Here is a 21,765-nt window from a genome sequence, read left to right on the forward strand (position 1 = left end):
AAGCTAGTGTAACTCGACGGCCAGCCAGATCTCCCTTAAGAAACAGGTAGCGTCCCTCCTGATCACTCATCTGATCAACAAAAGACTACAGGGTTGACCGTGAGAGCAGGATACTCACTCCCCCCCGTCTTAGAATCAGGAGCTGTGCTGTGAAATGCATACTGATACCGGTCATCCTGAAATTTTGGTATCTTCCCCAATTGAAAGTGGGTTTCTTATATAAATGCAACTTGTGTGCGCATGTGCCAGAGTTCAAGTAGAACCATTGTACGCTTCTCCGGTATATTTAATCCATTAACATTTAAGGATAGACAGTGTACATTGGTCATCCTGAGATCAAAGATCTATAGTTTGGGCACCAGAAGAGTGAGAGCAATAGGGAAGAAAAAAAAAGGAAAAAAACACGCAGCAATTTAGCTAATAGGGCTCTTATTTGAGCCTGCACACCCCTGTGGTACCTGCCCACTATATCTAGGAAGGGAGAGCACTGGGTGGCAAAAAGAAACCTATGAGGGTAGAAGTGGTGGCGTGACACCTAATGCGGATTGATTCGGACTGTATTGGATCCTGTCATGACCAGTCCTCATTCCCAATAGCTGTATACTGGGGTATCTAACACAAAGATAAGCACTATAAGGAGAAACCAAACAAAAATGTGCCTCACTTACTTCCCACCCTCCCAATAAACCACCCCCCCAAATGCGTCAAAAAAAAAAAAAAAAAAAGACACACCACAAAGATCAAACATCTGACCCCCCTCCTCCGCCCTCAATCCCCAGCACCCCACCAGTCCACTCCCCTCCCGACACCCAGTGTATCGTATTTATCTAGCAGAAGAAAAGAAGCAGAAAGGGAGGAGAAAAGGCAGGGAAGAAGGCATATAAAAAGCAAAGAGGGGGAAAGAAAGGGAGAGCTACAGGAGGAGGGGGAGAAAGGGGCAAGGGGAGAGGGGAAGGAAGGGGAAATGGGAAAGGGAAAGAAAGGGAGTGAAATGGGTACAGGGAGAGCAACGAGGTGAGTGGGGGGAGAAGAGACAAAGAGGAGGCAGAGAAAACATCATGGAGGCAGAAAAAGCACATATCATTATTATATATAATTGTTTCCCTCCACTAAGCCCCCCACCCCCACCCAGCCACCCCACCCCACCCCCCCACCCCCACCCCCCAAGACACCTCCCGAATAACTTTCTATGATTTGACAAGATCAAATACGAACATGATTCTGAAAAAAAAAACCTCCAGAGGGAGAATGAAAAAAAAAAAAAAAAAAAAAAATCTAAACAGAGGAGGGGCATATGAGAACGGAGGGAAAATATCCTCTCCCCCCCTCCCCTCCTCCCCTGGACTTTAGGCTATAAGGATTGCATTGAAGTTCTATTCTATTCTATTTTATCGCTGTCCAGTCTTGGAGAGTAATAGGTGCGATAGCCAGTCTGAAGAACATCTCTGGTAATTGAGCAGGTGTACGCAAAATAAAAGTTTGCTGGTTTTTGTATACAGAAAAATAGAACGGGGAACCCCATCTGTATGTGGCGCCTTCTTCACATTGTCTAATAGAGGCCTCATAATGCGGCGCATTTGCTGGGTATAACTTGAAAGATCGGGTAGGATCTGTATTGGTACACCAATGAAGTCCACCGTACCCATTGACCAAGCCTTCTGAATAAACTCCTTGTTAATATTATAAAAATGGACCCTGCATAGGGTATCTCTAGGTTTACCATCAGCCCAGGGGGGCATACCCTGAATCCGGTGGACTCTGTCCAGCTCCAAGTCTGCTGTTGGATATTTTCCCAACAGGCTTTTACAACAGGACATAGCTCTTTCCCTGACGTGGCTTCAGGTATGCCCCGCAGTTTTAGATTATTTCTCCAGGTCCTGTTTTCTAAATTATCTTGTTGAAGTCAAAGAGCGTAAAAAGAGTGTAGCTGTAGGGTTGACTTGGCTTCCAGGGTAGTTATCCTCTGAGCTACTAAAGTCTGATTTTGCTCCACAGTGTCAACCCTTACTGATAAACTATGTAGTGACTCTTTGACCTCTTTAAATTCTTCTCTGAGCAACCTGTTGCAGGGTTACTGACAAAAGGTCCATATCTGATTTGGTAGACAATGTCGATAAAAAAGCCCTTGTATCTGGATCTGATGATCTGATGTACCGATCGGTACAGTGTGAGAGGAGAGGGGGAGAGGTCGGATGGCAGCAGTGCTGTGGGCTGGATCTGTAGTGCCCACAGCGCTGCTCTGTGACAAATGCAGTCACATCCATCTGTCCATGCTCAGCCATCCCTCCATGCTCAGCCATACTATGCAATACTCTGCAATACCCTGCAATACCCTGCAATACCCTGCAATACCCTGTAATACCCCGCAATACCCTGCAATGCCCCGCAATACTCTGCAATACCCCGCAATACTCTGCAATACCCCGCAATACTCTGCAATACCCTGCAATACTCTGCAATACTCTGCAATAGGCAGCAAAACTCTGCAATACCCTGCAATACTCTGCAATACACTGCAATACCCCAAAACACTCTGCAATGCTCTGCAATACTCTGCACTACCCTGCAATACCATACAATACCCTGTAATACTCTGCAATACCCAGCAAAACTCTCCAATACCCTGCAATACTCAATACCCTGCAATACCCCGCAATACCTATCAATACCCTGCAATACTCTGCAATACCCCGCAATACCCTGCAATGCCCTGTAATACTCTGCACTACTCTGCAATAACCCGCAATACTCTGCAATATCCCGCAATACTCTGCAATACCCTGCAATACCCTGCAATGCCCTGCAATACTCTGCAATACCCCGCATTACTCTGCAATACCCCAAAATACTCTGCAATACCCTGCAATACCCCAAAATATTCTGCAATACCCCAAAATTAGGAAGAGTGTTTACATGCTCAGTGGTCAAGTGGTTAAATTATTATTTGCTAGAAAATTGCTTAAAACTCCCAAATATATATATATATATATATATATATATATATATATATATATATATGTGTGTGTGTGTGTGTGTGTGTGTGTGTGTGTGTATATATATATATATATTACACACTGTATAATGAGATCCAAAAATCTAGACAATGGAGGTCCCTTCCTATTCTGAGATTATCATGCCAATTTGGCATTTCCTAAGGGTCACAGTCCCCACCCAATCCATCAATGGAGGTTGGCTGCCATAAACATGGTCATTGTGATGGAAACTGTAGTGGCAGCCACACCTGAGCCAGGTATTCTACCTCCTCTTTAACATATCAATTCACTAGCCCATGACCATTGAGATGATCAATTGTGTCCAGGGTGTGACAGTTTTCTCTATTTTCTGTGGATAGTCATTGTCAGATATTTTAAGCAAAACTAAAAGTCTATTTTTAGTGAATAACACAATCTCAGTTGTATTTTATAATAATCCAAATGTTTAAATGGTTGCTGGTTTATATTTTTCAGTACATTTTAGATTTTCAGGTTCTTCTTTTAGTGGCCATCTCCATGCAGTCGGCATTTCCGATGAACAACATGTGACATAAAGGGGAAGCTACATACAGTAGCAAGTGTATTGCTTTTATACAGTCTATTCAGGCTGGTAAAACTTTATTGAGATGAGGGGAAGTAAAACAAAAAATGACAAGATGGAATCAGATTCTCTATATAGAATGAGTAATTTTGACTCTCTTCTTGTAAATATCAGCGTTTTTTTCTACATGAAGCAAAGCTAAACACCTTTGTTTGAAAAATAAATGCTAGCAGGTAGTTTTTAATGTCAGAAGAGACACCATATAGCTCTTGTGCTTCGGAAGCTCTTTCCTTGTCTACTAGATTTATTTTCTGAATTGTACACTGACTGCCATACAGAACAACTCAACAAGCAATCTCTGCATAGCAGGAATAGGTGCCGAAACAAAGTTACATCAAACCCAGCCGCTAAAGACTCTGGACCCAGAAGACGGAAGAAGGTGGCAATAGAGCGACTTGGTGCAGCATGGACATCATATTTTTTTCTATAATGAGCTAAAATAATGTGCTTACATGATGTGCTACATTATAGCAAGAGCCATGTGGTCCCTTATGTTTAGTTTTATTTTAAACTGATCACATATAATGTATATTTCTCCTATATAAATTTACGTTTTTGGATTATCCAAACCATCTTTTCTCAAACTCTTCAAAATGGAGGAAACCCTGAGATTACTTTTCAAATCTCAGAGATCCAATTCTTATTTTTTTATTTTTTTCAACAAAGTCCCTTTTTAACGAAACTTATTGGTGTACAATATTATTAGAAATGAGACATAATGGTATAAAATAACCCACAATAACCTACAGCCAATGTTAGATTTTTCTCAATAACTATCTGGTTAGTACGCCATCATGTATTAGTTACTCAAACTAGAATTAGATAAAAAAAAAAAAAAATATATATATATATATATATATATATATATATATATATATATATATATATATATATATAAAACCAAAAATTACAATTTTCTAGTTAATATGGTGGAAAGTTTAAATTTAAAACTCAGTAAAGTTTTAAAAAATTTGGTTTTCAGCATGTTTAATTTCATGACCTGTTCTGTAGAAAACCTGTTTATACGCAAATGGGAAAGAACAATGCGGGGTTATTAACACAGCATTTCCATTAGAAGTCAGCCAATGGAACTCCTTCATTCTCTGCCTTCCCCGCCCATCTCCCTTATATAAAGCGGAACTCTCCCTTCTCTGATCAGTGACTCTACTTTCAGAGATTCCCGTATACTGATCTATTACAGCCTAGCTGGAAATTTGGTTGTCCGGTGTTGAACTGCAGAGGAACAGAATTTTCAGAAAAATTAACCCGACTACATCACCGCTGAGCAGGCTTGAATGGAGGAGAAGATTTGGATGCCGCACACCGGATGTAGTCAAAAAATTTTCACTTTATTGAAAAAATGGGATCATCAAAATAACAAGACTGTCATGAAGAAAGTACAGATGAGCTGACGCGTTTCGCACTCAGGACTGAGTGCTTACTCATAGCTCACATACATCACCGCTGAATACCCATAACATTAAGGTAAGGAACTTTCTAACCAATCATTGGATATTTATTATTTAATTAACATTTTGGTAGTAATTCTCCAGAGATGTATGAGGTGTATGTGAAAAAAGTATATAAAAAATGACATATGAATAACTGAGAAAATGGGCAATGGGTTGAGGTTCTGGACAGGATAATATGTAATACAATGTATACAGAAGACAGGATAGACATTGGAGGCTTGCCGTGATCACCCTGATGAAAAAGTTGTTAGTAATACGGGATATGTAATAAAAATTCAGGCTGTAATTTGTATGATGTAATACAAAGGGAAACAGATGAGTTCTTGTGGCCAAGTAATGTATAATTTATATAAGGCTCCTCTTACAAGTATATTCTAATCTGTACAAAAAAAATGCCTTGAAAATAATTAAGGGTGCCTGAAAATTGAGGGACATGGAAATTGAGTGTTTGGTTATTGTGGGTCATTCTAGGACTTTAACGTTATGGGGAGAATGATTTAAGTGTCAGTAATATCTTCTGATGGCCTTTAGCATGGCCTCTGCTGTCTTCTATTGAGTACAAAAGGTGAAGCAACCATTTCCATATTTTACATGATAGTTCTGATGAAAATTATACTTCCTATCTGGCTGAGCTCTGTGTTCATCCTCCTGACTTTCTATAATGAAACTGAAACTCTGCATAGCTGGTTGGCAACAAGAAAGCAGGGTATCTTTTATAGGTCATCCTTATGGTATGTTTAGTCTTTTAATGACAGAATCTGCCAAAAATATGAAGGTCACCAAGCTGCTTCTGGCAGCAGATACACCACATGTTTCCTGAAGGACACTTCAAGATAAAATTAGTCTTTTGACCCAGTTCTAGAGAGCCCCCCCCCCCTCCCCACACACACACACACACAATTGAACTGGAAGTTACTGGATATATCCTGCTATTTATTTATGTATTATATGTCTTGGGTAGGGATGAGCTTCGAGTTCGAGTCGAACTCATGTTCGACTCGAACATTGGCTGTTCGCAAGTTCGCCGAACAGCGAACAATTTGGGGTGTTCGCGGCAAATTCGAATGCCGCGGAAAACCCTTTAAAAGTCTATGGGAGAAATCACCCATGGCATGGGGGGAGGCTCCCGCTCTTCTCTTCATCTTCTTCATCTTCTTCTCTTCTTCTCTTCTTCTCTTCTTCATTTTCTTCTCCGGGCCGCTCCGCACCATGCTGGCATGGAGGGAGGCTCCCGCTATGTGACTGCGCTCCTCGTCTGACAGTTCTTAAATAACGGGGGGCGGGGCCACCCGATGACCCCGTCCCCCACTGATGCACGGTGACTTGACGGGACCTCCCTGTGACGTCACGGGGAATGCCACAAGGAAGTCCCGTCATGTCCCGTGCGTCAGAGGGGGGCGGGGTCATCGGGTGGCCCCGCCCCCCGTTATTTAAGAACTGTCAGACGAGGAGCGCCGTCACACAGCGGGAGCCACCCTCCATGCCAGCATGGTGCGGAGCGGCCCGGAGAAGAAAATGAAGAAGAGAAGAAGAGAAGAAAAGAAGAAGAGAAGAAGATGAAGAAGATGAAGAAAAGAGCGGGAGCCTCCCCCCATGCCATGGGTGCAGAGCGGCCCGAGGAGAAGAAGATAGAAGATGCCGCGGAGGAGATGCTGGACGAGAACGCCAGAGGAAGAACCAGAAGAGCCAGAAGAAGCAGAAGAACCAGAAGATGAAGGAAGATAGAAAAAAGAAGAAGTATTTAAATAAAGGAATTGTCAAAAACTGTCTCTTGTCATTTTTAACATTTTTGACAGTTTTTTAGTGAAATGGTAGGGGTACTTTTGTACCCCCTTACCATTTCACACAGGGGGGGGGCCGGGATCTGGGGGTCCCCTTGTTAAAGGGGGCTTCCAGATTGCGATAAGCCCCCCGCCCGCAGACCCCCACAACCACCGGCCAGGGTTGTGGGGATGAGGCCCTTGTCCTCATCAACATGGGGACAAGGTGTTTTGGGGGGCTACCCCAAAGCACCCTCCCAATGTTGAGGGCATGTGGCCTGGTACGGTTCAGGAGGGGGGGGCTGCACTCTCGTCCCCCCTCTTTTCCTGTGGCCTGCCAGGTTGCGTGCTCGGATAAGGGTCTGGTATGGATTTTTGGGGGGACCCCACGCCATTTTTTTTTTTTTTTTTTTGGTGCGGGGTTCCCCTTAAAATCCATACCAGACCTGAAGGGTCTGGTATGGAATTTAGGGGGAACTCCACGTCATTTTTTTTTTTTAATTTTGGCCGGGGTTCCCCTTAATATCCATACCAGACCTGAAGGGCCTGGTATGGAATTTAGGGGGACCCCCACATCATTTTTTTTTTTTAATTTTGGTTTGGGGTTCCCCTTTGGGGAATTCCCATGCCGTTTTTATCAATAAACTTCTATGTGTATTGTCAGCAATGCAATAGCCGCAGGTAGTTTTAAATGGCTTTTTTCCTTCAAAATGTCATTTTGCTGTCAGACTGTTCTAAACACAGGAAACATGCGCCCCTTTACAGGCATACTATAGACATCCCCCAGCTACAAAATTTAAAGGGATATTACACTTTTATTGTTTGACTTTAAGCATTATTAAAATCACTGCTCCTGAAAAAACGTCCGTTTTTAAAAATTTTTTTTGCATTGATCCATGTCCCCTGGGGCAGGACCCAGGTCCCCAAACACTTTTTATGACAATAACTTGCATATTAGCCTTTAAAATTAGCACTTTTGATTATTCATGTTCGTGTCCCATAGACTTTAATGGTGTTCGCGTGTTTGAACGAACTTTTTTCCTGTTCGCATGTTCTGGTGCGAACCGAACAGGGGGGTGTTCGGCTCATCCCTAGTCTTGGGTTTTCCTTTTATTTTTGGTACTTGCTCAAGGTCATCTAGCTGTACTAAATATATTTGAGTGGGCTTTCCTAGATGGACTGTATTTGTATGCAGAACACCATAGATTATGATCACATGTGATGTTAAGTCCAATGAATAAAAGGAAGGGGTTGGGAACAGTGAGGCTGGGGATCATATGATGCTGGATGTCCTCTAGTCAAGAAATGATGTGGGCTCTATTTGGAAAAGTTCTTGTACAGCTGAGTGCTGGTAAGGCAGTAGTTTAGCTTCCAATGAAGCATGATACAGTCTCAATCTGGCAGGAGCATATCTTCTTAAAATATTGAATATTTTCAAGTTAAACATATAAAAATTACCAATTGAACATTTCTAGTTCTTGATCTAAGTTATTTCATTTTTTCACAGGTCAAAGAATGGCAATGAAGGTTATGGATAAGGACAAAACCAGTCAGTGGTCTTTCCTCCGTGAATTCAGTATTTCATATTTACTGTCTTCTCATCAAAATATCATCGGATGTTTTGGCTTCTTCTTCTCCACCATTGACTATTTTGTCTTTGCCCAGGAACTGGCACCTGTTGGAGATCTGTTCTCCATGATCTTTCCAAATGTAAGTACATTAAGTTGTAGGAATGGCCGATTCTTTCTTAAATCCTTTAAAAAAAAAGTTAAAACTAATAATTTGAATTTCCCATCACTTTTTCTAAATGTTTTGGTGACCACTGTAATTAAGACAAAGCAAATCTCCCTGGGGGTGACACATTCAACAATAAAATCCATCCCTAGTCTAAAATAAATAAATGAAAACCTTTATGGCCATACATGTATGCTTTTAACTGAATCTTTATTCATCCCTATAATCTCCCCTACTGTATTTAACATGTATTATGTTTTTGAATTTTTTCTAGGTGAGAATTCCAGAAGAAGCAGCAAAGAGGTGTGCTGTGCAGATCTCCAGTGCTCTGGAATTTATATCTGAGAAAGAACTTATACACATGGACCTCAAGCCAGAAAATGTTCTTGTATTTGACCAGGACTGCCATTGTGTTAAGATCACGGACTTTGGACTCACTAAGGTCACAGGAACAGTTATTAGAGCAAGATGTGGAAGCAAATTCTACATGGCCCCAGAGATGTTTAACCTGAACATTTCAGATGGACTGGCTGTAGATGGCAGCCTTGATGTGTGGGCATTTGGTGTTGTCATTTACTGCCTAGTCACAGGAGAGTTTCCATGGCGAGTGGCCATGCTTGATGATGAATCATATAAACAGCATGTTGACTGGCAAAATGATTTCCGGGAGGTTAATCCTCCAGAAACATGGGAAAAGGTTCCTGCTGGCATACAAAGAATGTTCATTGATCTTTTGGCTATTGATCGCTCCAAAAGAAGTAAAACTTCAGAAGTCTTAAAATACCTGGGTGAAAGCTGGAAAAAAGAAACTCCAGAGTTGACTTTAACTACTTACCAACCCGGCCAATTCTGACACTTCGCTCCTACATGTAAAAATCCTCATTTTTTTGCTAGAAAATTACACAGAACCCCCAAACAATATAAATGTTTTTTTTAGCAGAGACCCTAGAAAATACAATGGAGGTCATTGCAACTTTTTATCTCGCACGGTTTTTGCGCAGCAATTTTTCAAATGCTTTTTTTTTTGGGAAAAAAAAAAAAGTTTCATGCTTTAAAGAAAAACAAAACAGTAAAGTTAGCCCAATTTTTTTGCATAATGTGAAAGATGAAGTTGCGCCGAGTAAATAGAAGCCTAACATGTCATGCTTCAAAATTGCACACGCTCGTGGAATGGCGCCAAACTTTGGTACTTAAAAATCCCCTTAGGCGATGCTTTAAAATTTTTTACTGCTTTAATGTTTTGAGTTACAGAGGAGGTCTAGGGCTAGAATTATTGCTCTCACTCTAACGTTCGCGGCGACACCTCACATGTGTGGTTTCAACACCGTTTTCATATGTGGGCGGGACTTACGTATGCGTTCGCTTCTGCGTGCGAGCACACGGAAACAGGGGCACTTTAGGAAAAAAATATTTTTACTGTTAATTTTACTTAAAAAAATTTTAATTTGACACATTAAAAAAAAAACATTTTTTGATCACTTTTATTCATATTACAAAGAATGTAAACATCCCTTGTAATAAGAATATGGCATGACAGGACCTCTTTACAGTGAGATATGGGTTCAAAAAGACCCCACATGTCACCTCTAGGCTGGGAAGTCTAAAAGCAAAAAAAAAAAAAAAACGATCACCGCTTCTCAGCCGAAGCGGCGCCGTTTTTTTGAATGAAGAGGCTGGGCGTGACTATATAACATCACGCTTGGCCTCCGGTGATCATAGAGACTCCGCCAGAAATCTCTATGGTGGATATCCGGCGCTGGCGGATCCATTCTCTGACTCACCGATCGCAGAGGTGAGTCAGTAGAAGCACCTGAGGGCAGCGGGAGGGGGGACATCCCCTCTCGCTGCTCATAAGAACGATCAAGTGGCTGACCCACCGCTATGATTGTCCTTATGGTGTAGGGAATTGCCAGCTGAAAACGACAATATCTGAATGATGTCTCTAGCTGCAGGCATCATTCAGATATACCCTCCACAATCCCAGGACGTCCTACGGTCAGCAAGTGGTTAATACAAGAGGAGGGGGATTCCATTGAAAGGATTTCTTCAGTCCAGTCTGAGCTGACATTGGCTTCCCACCTGAACACGTCACAGAGCAGTGTATCCATCTCATCAACTATCAGCACCTTGCCTTAGCTTCTGACCACAAACCCCTCTGGATCTCAGTCTGAGATGATTCCAGAGCCACAGAAGGACAACATGTCAGAGGCACCAATTTATGTTTGATGAGGAATATTGGTGAGTGATGGCTCGTCTGAAACATCATCACATAGGTTCAACTTTTCTCAGGTATGTGACTTTCTTGGTGAAATAATTTGATCATAACATTCTATATGTATTTTGTAGTCCACTCCAACTTTTAGAACCATGTCACACTAGCAGTTCTTCAATAAGTGTGTAGTCACTACTCTTGTCTATATCCCCACTAATATTCCTGTGTTACTAAAGGCATGGAATCTTCATCCGAAGCATATAGCCCGATTACTTCTTTTTTTGGAAATAGATCCCTCTGTCCTCCTCAGTTGTCCCTCTTCTGCTGTACAGATCTCCAAAGAAATGTACTATTTCACTACAAATAATGTTGTGGCGGAGTAAATCTTTCATCCAGCGATTAAACTATTGGGAACATGGCACTGGCACATTTTATACATACATACTTTGTGCTATTTGTCCTTCCCTTTCATCTCAGAAAGTTGGGAGATATGCCAATGACACATATAACTTTTGTTAGCCATTCTCAGAGTGGTGGGGCTAAGCCTTGCAGTTAAGATTATTAAAGCAAAACTAGAATCAAGTAGGTTGATATAAAAGGTCTTCTAGCTTACAATGGTAATAGCAGGACTCTTGTTGGGTATGTTCTTATCATTTTGTGATTAATTATTTTAAATGATTTACTGATTAATTTTAATATGACATTGCCAAGAACATTTTTTACATATTTGGTGGAGTAATTCACAGGAACCTGAGTTTGTTTTTTATCAATCTAGAAGAGTAGATCTAGTAAAGGATGGTTTCTTTTTGGATGATTTAGGTCTCTATTCCTTTTGTTTATTGTCTCATTAACTAAGATTAGCTATTCCAGGGCTGTTTTCTAATTTACACAAAACACCTATGTAGTCAGTGTCTGTAACCTTATAAATGTTTAGCATTTCATATATCATTATTTACTGCAGGATAGTCAGTCATTCTATAAGGAAGAAATCTTTCAGAACTGACCATGTGCATTTTTTTATTATTAATTCTAGATTCATGTTTGCTGTTCACAGATCATTTTCTTTATTTTACTCCAACAATATTTCTTTATATTTTTTAGATGACAAGTATGGACTATTTCCAGGGGTTGAACAAGACCCCTGCCTGGTACATAGGGGATGTAACTTGTACATATATAAGTAGTTACTCCTCCTGTGCACTGGGTGGTGCTCTTGAATTTTCTCCATACACAAAAATACCCGCTGATCCTGCCAGAAATCCAGTGAGCTCCTAAATTCCTGTTTGAACTGACAACCCTGGAGGAGTTATTCAATTAGGAAAATGTCTTGATGGGTGGATGTCAGTCTGGAGGAGTGGGTGTAATTAAATATTTTTTTTTAAGTACATTGAGAAGGTATTGTGTTTTTCTTTTCTCCCTTTTCTCTTTCCTTTAGAGCCCTTTCACACTGACAGCGCAGCACTTTTCCGTCATTTTAGAGGTACTTTTTGGCCACTAGCGGGGCGCTTTTAACCCCCGCTAGCGACCGAATATAAGGTTAAAAGCGCCGCTACCACGGCACTTTGCAGGGCGCTTCGGCTTTGTTTATAGCCTTAATTTGGCTTTTACATTTAATTCCATTGTAACTGGTCATTTCACATACACATAATGGTTGCACTCCAGGGTGCATTTATCATACACAGGGAGGATTCTCCGAACATTCCCTTGTGAATTTCACTCATCATTATGTGTATTAATATATTTTTTATATATATATATTTTGTAATATATTTTATAATTTTATTTACGTCTAGATATATAGACGTATTGTCCTATGTATATTGTCATGGGAACCCGCTCCACTTACTAATTTTTTGTTACTTATTTGGATATTTAATTTTTGTTAACCATTTTTGGAGGCTTTCAGAGTTACACCTCCACCACTACACATTAGTTCCCCTCATCTTTACATTGGGGGTCACTCATTCTTTAAGTTATTATTATATATTGTTGGCGCACTATTTGAGGTAGCTCTCCTAATTATACTTCAATGTTTTTTCCTCACATTTTTACACATGCACTTTCTGAGTCTTTTAGCACATAGGCCTGTAATTTGGCTCCTCTTTAAAAATCCTTTCACATTGTCACTCTCCTCGAACAAGATGACCCCTAGGTTACGCCATGTCCGTTGTCATCCCGATTGCACCAGCGGGTTTCTTTCACTAGCGTAACTGAGTACCCTTTCGCTCCTACTGCGGAGGTACAATCCAAGTTCTATTGGGCCACCCCTTAGACCTCAAGCTCCTCCCGGCAGCATCATCTCTCTGTAGCCACGTCCATACAGACGTGACGCTTCGTTTCCCTGCGCACGTACTGCGCATGCGCAGTATCAGGGACACTTTCCTGATCTGCGCTCACATTATTCTTTCACTTTCCGCACATCACTTGGTTTCTTGCCCTAGTTTGACTGACATGACAGTATATAGTCAATCCTTTTATTTATTTTTTGCTCCCTATGTTAGATCGTTCACACACTTCCGGTTTACCATGGAAGCGACGCCTGGAACGCACGCCGGACGTCCATTTTGGCTGTTACCGGAAGTAATGTTTGTTTCTTACGTGGAGCTGTTTCCCAGGATCATTGACACATCTTCTATATATATCGGGGTGGCTACAGTGGGGGGAACCCCCCAGACGATGTCTATGAGGATGAAACGCGTCGGGCAGGACCCCACTGTCGCCACTTTTTCTCACAGCGCTGTTTTTAAACATTTTGGATCTACATGTGAGTGTATTTCTATTTATTTTAAATAAAATTTTCCTTTTCGGATTTACACTATGTGGCCCCTCCTTTCTTTCCCTATCTTGCCACACCATTTCCTGGTCCATGGAATGCTGCCTTGAGGGATTCATCCACGGAACACCCCTAGGATCCACAGGACCATCCACATCCGTGAGATTACCCACACCCTTTAGGACCTGAGTGTCACTCGGAGGAATACAGTAATCCGCGAGAAAACATCTGTCTTTGAGCCTTGTACAGCCACTCACCACCCAAGCTTTATCTGACCCAATTTGGCGTATGCCCCTTTGGGTCCAACTCATCCAGTAAGCCTCTTCATCTCTCGGTGGGAGTGAGCTGGCCTATATTTGGGATGCCGAAAATATTTTTTGTCTGTCTAAAACATATTTTATAAAGATTACTCACCTTTATTGTTCAGTCACAATGTCTACATGAGGACTACCTAGTTATGAGATTTACTTTTCTAATACAGTTGATCCTTTTCACTGTACACAGACTGGTATATAGTTTCTCTATGTTTGATATTGTTTAGCGCTACACTCTCTTGTTGTTCTTATATTCACAATTTGTTGGTCGTGTCAGCTGCTTTTGTTTTCCCCTTTTTTTGGGTAGCGCAGAATTATTTTGTATATATAGGGCTTTCACACTGGGACTGCAGGTGAGGCATTTTTCAGGCACTTTACAGTCACTATTTTTAGCGCTAAAGTACTTGAAAAACGCCTCCAGTGTGAAAGGGGTCTTATTAAATCTTTTTTTCTAGTGAATGGTATTGTGAAAACCTCTTCTAGGTAAAAGAAAAAAAACACACCAAGGTCCTGCAAGGCCTATATGAAATATAAATTGCTTGTGAAATAAACAACTCTGTAATTCCTCCTGTACAATAATAGTGTGGATTACTGTAGATGTGAGATTCATAGGGAGGTCGAATAAGATAGAAGAGGAGGCAATATAAATTGAAATACCAGTCTACAGTATAAGGCCAATGAACATATAGACACTCTGCATCCAAATGACCACACACAAATTAAAAATAAATAAATAAAAAGAGTAAAGGTGGTGGGTAGTGATGAACCAACTACACCTGGGGGGTGGTTGAACAGGGAACGGTGAACAGGTTTGTGTGCCTAATTTGAATCCCTTTGAAGTCAATGGGAGCCGAATGTTAAAAATACATTTCTGGACATTTCCTGACCTAATAGGCAAGAAAATGTCAAACAAATGAGATGGGGGTTGGGCACTGACCTTGGAGACATGTACCAAAGCAATTTTTTTTAATGCCATTAGTTGCAGAACTGGGCACTGCCCTTAGGGACATACAGCAAAGAAAAAAATCTAAAAATTCAATTTGGTTGGGAAGAGCTTTAATAAACGCTTATTTAAACATTACAGATGCAAACCCCCCATTAAACATCATGTCTGGGGTTGTGTTGCCACAAAATCCCTTTAATCCAGGACATATATTAATTAAACCGGTTCTGAGGCTGATTTAATGCAGATAAGGCACCAAAAGAGTTAGTTACCAACTTAATCAACCACAGAACCTGTGTAATTATTGTGTGTCCTGGATTAGAGGGATGATGTGGCAACCCTAGTCTGGGGGTGACCTGACCCTGCTTGTGAAGTGTTGTATCTGTACAATGTATGCAACCTACTACAGGAACACCGACATTTACAAAAAGAAAGCACTTTTAAATTGCAGCAAAAAATGATCATTCCCAGCAGCTTTGTTATGTTTTCAACCACTTTACCCTGCAATACCCCACAATACTCTGCAATACCCCGCAATACCCGGAAATACTCGGTGATACCCAGCCATACTCGGCAATACCCTGCAATACCCTGCCATATTCAGCCATACCCAGCCATGATCGGCCATGCTCGGCCATACCCAGCCATACTCTGCATTACTCGGTGATACCCAGTCATACTCTGCCATACCAAGTCATACTCGGTGATACCCTGCAATACCCTGCCATACTCAGCCATACTCGGCCATGCTCAGCCATACTCGGCTGTACTCGGCCTCTGTATGTGGCCAGGCTGTGGAAATCTCACACATGTGGTATCGCCATACTCAAGAGGAGTAGGAGAATCTATTTTGGGGTGTCATTTTTGGTATGTACATCCTATGTGTTAGAAATATTGTATAAATGGACAACTTTGTGTTAAAAAAAAATGCGTTTTAACCACTTCCCGCCCGCAGTCATACGACATCCTTGACTTTGTGTGGGGATATCTGAACTATGGGAGCAGCTACAGGCATTATTCAGATATCAGCTTTTTCAGCCGGCAATTCCCTACACCATAAGAACAATCATAGCAGCTATTTTGCTGCTTGATCGCTCTTATGGGAGGCGAGAGGGGACGTCCCCCTCCCACCGCCCTCTGGTGCTTCTACCGACTCACCGCTACAATCTAAGCCATGATCATTTTTTTTTTATTTCAGGCTTCTCAGCCTAGAGTTGAGATGTGGGGTCTTATTCACCCCATATGTCATTGTAAAGAGGACCTGTCATGCTATATTCCTATTACAAGGGATGTTTACATTCCTCGTAATAGGAATAAAAGTGATCAAAAAATTATTTTTTTGGAAATAAGTGTCAAACTAAAATAAATAAAGTAAAATAAACAATAACATTTTTTTTTTAAGGCACCCCTGTCCCCATGTGCTCACATGCAGAAGCGAACGCATACGTAAGTCCTGCCCACGTATGAAAATGGTGTTCAAACCACACATGTGAGGTATCGCTGCGAACGTTAGAGCGAGAGCAATAATTTTGGCCCTGTAAGAATTTGCCTGGGTGCTCCAGAACGCCTGAAGGCGCTCCCTGCATTTTGGCCTCTGTATGTGGTCACGCTGTGTAAAAGTCTCACACGTGTGGTATTGCCGTACTCGGTAGTAATAGCAGAATGTGTTTTGGGGTGTAATTTGTGGTATGCATATGTGGTGTGTGAGAAATAACCTGCTAATATGTACATTTTGTGAAAAAAAAAAAAGAAAAAAAAAATCTTGATTTTGCAAAGAATTGTGGGAAAAAATGACAACTTAAAAAAACTCACCATGCATCTTTCTAAATACCTTGGAATGTCTTCTTTCTAAAAAGGGTTCATTTGGGGGTATTTGTACTTTTCTGGCATGTTAGGGTCTCAAGAAATTACATAGGCCGTCAGTACTTCATGTGTGATCAATTTTCAGATATTGGCACCATAGCTTTTGGACTCAATAACTTTCACAAAGGCCAAATAATATACACCAATTTGTACTTATTTTTACCAAAGATATGTAGCAGTATAAATGTTGTCCAAAATTTATGAAGAAAAATTACTAATTTGCTAACTTTTATAACAGAAACAAAGAAAAATTTGATTTTTTACAGAATTTTCAGTCTTTTTTCTTTTGTAGCGCAAAAAATAAAAAACCCAGTGGTGATTAAATACCACCAAAAGAAAGCTCTATTTGTGTGAAAAAAGGACAAAATTTTCATATGGGTACAGTGTTGTATGACTGAGTAAATGTCATTCAAAATGTGAGAGCACCAAAAGCTGAAAATTGGTCTGGTTAGGAAGGGGGGTTAAGTGCCCAGTGGTCAAGTGGTTAAATTATTTTTTGCTAGAAAATTGCTTAAAACTCCCAAATATGATAAATATGTATGTACGTACATATATATGTATATATATATATATATATAATTTTACACACTGTATAATAAGATCCAAAAATCTAGACAATGGAGGTCCCTTCCTATTCTGAGATTATCATGCCAATTTGGCATTTCCTGAGGGTCACAGTCCCCACCCGTTCCATCAATGCAGGTTGGCTGCCATAAACATGGTCATTGTGATGGAAACAGTAGTGGCAGCCACACCTGAGCCAGGTATTCTACCTCCTCTTTAACATATCAATTCACTAGCCCATGACCATTGAGATGATCCTTTGTGTCCAGGGTGTGACAGTTCTCTCTATTTTCTGTGGATAGTCATGGTCAAATATTTTAAGCAAAACTAAAAGTCTATTTTTAGTGAATAACACAATCTCATTTGTATTTTATAATTATCCAAATGTTTAAATGGTTGCTGGTTTATATTTTTCAGTACATTTTAGATTTTCAGGTTCTTCTTTTAGTGGCCATCTCCATGCAGTAGGCATTTCTGATGAACAACATGTGACATAAAGGAGAAGCTACATAGAAAGAGTATTGCTTTTATACAGTCTATTCAGGCTGGTAAAACTTTATTGAGATGAGGAGACGTAAAACAAAAAATGACAAGATGGAATTGGATTCTCTATATAGAATGAGTTATTTTGACTCCCTTCTTGTAAATATCAGCATTTTTTTCTACTTGAAGCAAAGCTAAACACCTTTGTTTGAAAAAAAAAGCTAGCAGGTAGATTTTAATGTCAGAAGAGACACCATATAGCTCTTGTTCTTCTAACGCTCTTTCCTTGTCTACTAGATTTATTTTCTGAATTGTACACTGACTCCCATACAGAACAACTCAACATGCAATCTCTGCATAGCAGTAATAGGTGCCAAAACAAAGTTACAGTAAACCCAGCCGCCAAATAAGCTAAAGACTCTGGACCCAGAAGACAGAAGAAGGTGGCAATAGAGCAACTAGGTGCAGCATGGACATCATATTTTTTCTATAATGTGCTAAAATAATGTGCTTACATGACGTGCTACATTATAGCAAGAGCCATGTGGTCCCTTATGTTTAGTTTTATTTTAAACTGATCACATATAATGTATGATTCTCCTATATAAAATGTACTTTTTTGGATTGTCCAAACCATCCTTTCTCAAACTCTTCAAAATGGAGGAAACCCTGAGATTACTTTTCAAATCTCAGAGATCCCCTTCTTATTTTTTTATTTTTTTCAATTAAGTCCCATTTTAACGAAACTTATTGGTGTACAATATTATTAGAAATGAGACATAATGGTATAAAATAACCCGCAAGAACCTACAGCCAATGTTACATTTTTTCTCAATAAATATCTGGTTAGTACGCCATCATGTATTAGTTACTCAAAGTAGAATTAGATTAAAAAAAATATATATATATAAAACCAAAAATTACCATTTTTCAGTTAATATGGTGGAAAGTTTAAATTTAAAACTCTGTAAAGTTTAAAAAAAATTTGGTTTTCAGCATGTTTAATTTCATCACCTGTTCTGTAGAAAACCTGTTTATATGCACATAAAGCGGGGTTATTTACACATGATTTCCATTAGAAGTCAGAAAATGGAACTCCTTCATTCTCTGCCTTCCCCGCCCATCTCCCTTATATAAAGCTGAACTCTCCCTTCTCTGATCAGTGACTCTACATTCAGAGATTCCCGTATACTGATCTATTACAGCCTAGCTGGAGATTTGGTTGTCCGGTGTTGAACTGCAGAGGAACAGAATTTTCAGAAAAATTAACCCGACTTCATCACTGCTGAATACCCATAACATTAACCACTAAGCCACCGCCCACCGTCATATGACGGCTGGACGAGGCTTCCATTGTTCTGGGAGGACGTCATATGACGTCCTCGCCTTCCCGAGCCACTAGGGGGCGCGCGCACGCGCCCGCTGTGTCACTCGGGACCCGGTGCGCATGCCCGGCGGCCGCGATGTCCGCCGGGCACCCGCGATTGCCGGGTAACAGAGCAGGAGCGTGGATCTGTGCATGTAAACACAGATCGACGTCCTGTCAGAGAGGAGAGGAGACCGATGGCGTGTCCCTTGTACATAGGGACAGCGATCGGTCACCTCCCCCAGTCAGTCCCCTCCCCCCACAGTTAGAATCACCTCCTTAGGTAATACATTAACCCCTCGAGCGCCCCCTAGTGTTAACCCCTTCCCTGCCAGTCACATTTACACAGTAATCAATGCAATTTTATAGCACGGATCGCTGTATAAATGTGAATGGTCCCAAAAATGTGTCAAAAGTGTCCGATGTGTCCGCCGCAATATCGTAGTCACAATAAAAATTGCAGATCGCCGCCATTACTAGTAAAAAATAAATAAATAATAAAAATACTATAAATCTATCCCGTATTTTGTAGACGCTATAACTTTTGCGCAAACCAATCAATATACGCTTATCGCAATTTTTTTTTACCAAAAATATGTAGAAGAATACGTATCGGCCTAAACTGAGGAAAAAATTTGTTAAAAAAAAAAAAAAAAATGGATATTTATTATAGCAAAAAGTAAAAAATATTGTGTTTTTTCAAAATTGTCCCTCTTCTTTTGTTTATAGCACAATAAATAAAAACCGCAGAGGTGATCAAATACCACCAAAAGAAAGCTCTATTTGTGGGGAAAAAATGATAAAAATTTAATTAGGGTGCAGTGTAACACGACCGCGCAATTGTCATTCAAAGTGCGACAGCGCTGAAAACTGAAAAATGGCTTGGGCAGGAAGGGGGTGTAAGTGCCCTGTATTGAGGTGGTTAAGGTAAGGGATTTTCTAACCAATCATTGGATATTTATTATTTAATGAACATTTTGATAGTAATTCTCCAGAGATGTATGAGGTGTATGTGAAAAAAGTATATAAAAAATGATATATGAATAACTGAGAAATTGGGCAATGGGTTGAGGTTCAGGACAGGATAATATGTAATACAATGTATACAGAAGACAAAGCCCTTATGGAGCTAGCACACCAGATACTATCCTGGGCAGAATCAAATCTAGCTTCAGTGTCAGCAGTTCACTTGAAAAGGCATGCAAAATGTTCTAGCAGACATTCTAAGCAGAAAGAAGGTAAGGGTGTCCAAATGGTCATTGATTCAGGAGATCTTTTTGATGATTACTGAGAGGTGGAGCCTACCTCAAGTAGATTTATTTGTGGACCTAAAAGCAAAAAAAAAACAAAAAAAAAAAACTGCCTTTTTTTCACTCCACAAAGGATTAAGCATGAGGGTTGGATGCTTTGGCCTACAAATGGGACTCCCCCTGTCCTATCCGTCCCCCTCCCATTCCAGGTGATCCCACATGTTCTAGCAAAGTTCAGAGCTGAATCCTCAGATCTGATTCAAAAATCGCACCCTTTTGGCCAAAAAACTATGGTTCTCAAATTATCAGTGAAACCCCCCTTGAGATTACCGGTCAGAGAAGATCTACTGAGTCAGGGATCTCTCCATCACCCAGATAAAACATATCTCAATGTAATGGCCTGGTTTCTGAGGAGGACCTACTAAGACTAGTAGGCCTGTCAGAAAAAATGAACACTTTTTTTTTTCTTTTTATTTGTTTTTATTAAGGTATAATTGTATAATACAAAACAGGGTAGAGGCAGTAACCCTCACATGAGGGTTCAGTATACAAAGACAATCACATCTGGGTCTGTGTCACGTTCCTACGTACCTGACAGATGAGCCCGATAGATACGTGAGGGAGGCCTTCCTCTGCACTGACTCGCGGCCCCTGGTAGAGCAAAGAGGTGGCACAAAAGTGCAGAATGGTAGGAGTGCCTGGCGGGTCAGCTGTTAGGCCACTCCGAGATTCATGATGCTGCAGGGATGAGGAGCAGCTAGGAGGATCAGAACGACAGACAGGCTGGAGACTGGAACACCCGATATCCAGACACACACACACCCAGATGCAGGAGCTGGCAGATAGATCAGTCCAGAGGGGTGTGGATACAGGCAGGTGCAGGCAGACTGGATCTCCCCACAGATAGGGGATGCTTGAGCAGGTGCAAAGACAAGCAGGTCGGATCGGTAACTGGCAAACAGCATGGTATTCAAAAGGAGCAGGCAAGATCAAGGTCAGCCGGGGTCAGGTGCAGGCAGAAAGCAAGAGAAGTCCAAAGGCAAGCCGGGTCATTCTGGAAGTTGATCACAAGAGCAGATTAACAGAAGCAGGGGTCACAGGAAGCTGCAAATCAGACGGCACTGGTCCTGTCTGCATATCCTGTTTAAATAGGCCGTTTGGCGCCGAGAATCGCACACGCGCATCGGCGCACACAGACACTCACCAGCTCAGGCAGCAGCAATGTCTTTTCCAGTGGGCACTTCCCGACATTCTGCCTTCATTGACAATAAGAAAGGCAAGAGTTAACATAAAATTAGCAAAGAAAAGAGATAAGGAAAAGCAATTGAGTAGGTAAAGTAAAGTACAAACATTGAAAAATGAATAGGATCGCGCTAATAAATTACAAAAAGTGCATAGGGACTGTGAAAAACAGTGTCAAATCCAGATGAACTGAAA

Source organism: Aquarana catesbeiana, linkage group LG01 (genome assembly GCF_042186555.1).
Source record: "Aquarana catesbeiana isolate 2022-GZ linkage group LG01, ASM4218655v1, whole genome shotgun sequence".
NCBI lineage: Eukaryota > Metazoa > Chordata > Amphibia > Anura > Ranidae > Aquarana > Aquarana catesbeiana.